The sequence below is a fragment of the Photinus pyralis genome, unplaced genomic scaffold, assembly GCF_008802855.1.
Source record: "Photinus pyralis isolate 1611_PpyrPB1 unplaced genomic scaffold, Ppyr1.3 Ppyr1.4_LG3a, whole genome shotgun sequence".
Classification (NCBI taxonomy): domain Eukaryota; kingdom Metazoa; phylum Arthropoda; class Insecta; order Coleoptera; family Lampyridae; genus Photinus; species Photinus pyralis.
Genome location: NW_022170509.1, coordinates 10,166,221 through 10,166,702, shown reverse-complemented (window position 1 = coordinate 10,166,702; position 482 = coordinate 10,166,221).

Below are 482 nucleotides of genomic sequence, written 5' to 3'. Positions count from 1 at the left end.
TCAACTTTTGGCATTGCGTATTATATGGCTAAAGCTATGCCCATATTGAATTTCATGCCATTCAGTTCATAACTAACGGAGATGTAAAAGCGATCGAACATTTCTAAACAAAGTTATCGTTCACACGGACAGATAGATGGACAGACAGACAAAGGAACAGACGGAGAGACCAACCGGCAGGCGACAGATAGCAATGCAAAATTATAAACGATCTCTAGGATCGTTAATAAACGGCAAAAGTGTAAAATTATGGAACATGTAAAAAACGGTTTTTTGTTTTTTTTACAATAACTTTTTTTGTAAGCGGTACAGAAAAATTCCTTCCTTGGTACAAGACTCGACACCATAACGAACCAAATAGCGAAAAAAGTAGAACAATAGCTCTTAAGATAAAAAACTAGTAGCGTCGCAAAGTTAGCGGACGGACGGACGGACGGACGGACGGACAAAGTGGCCACAATAGCGCATTTTTTTTTTTTTTT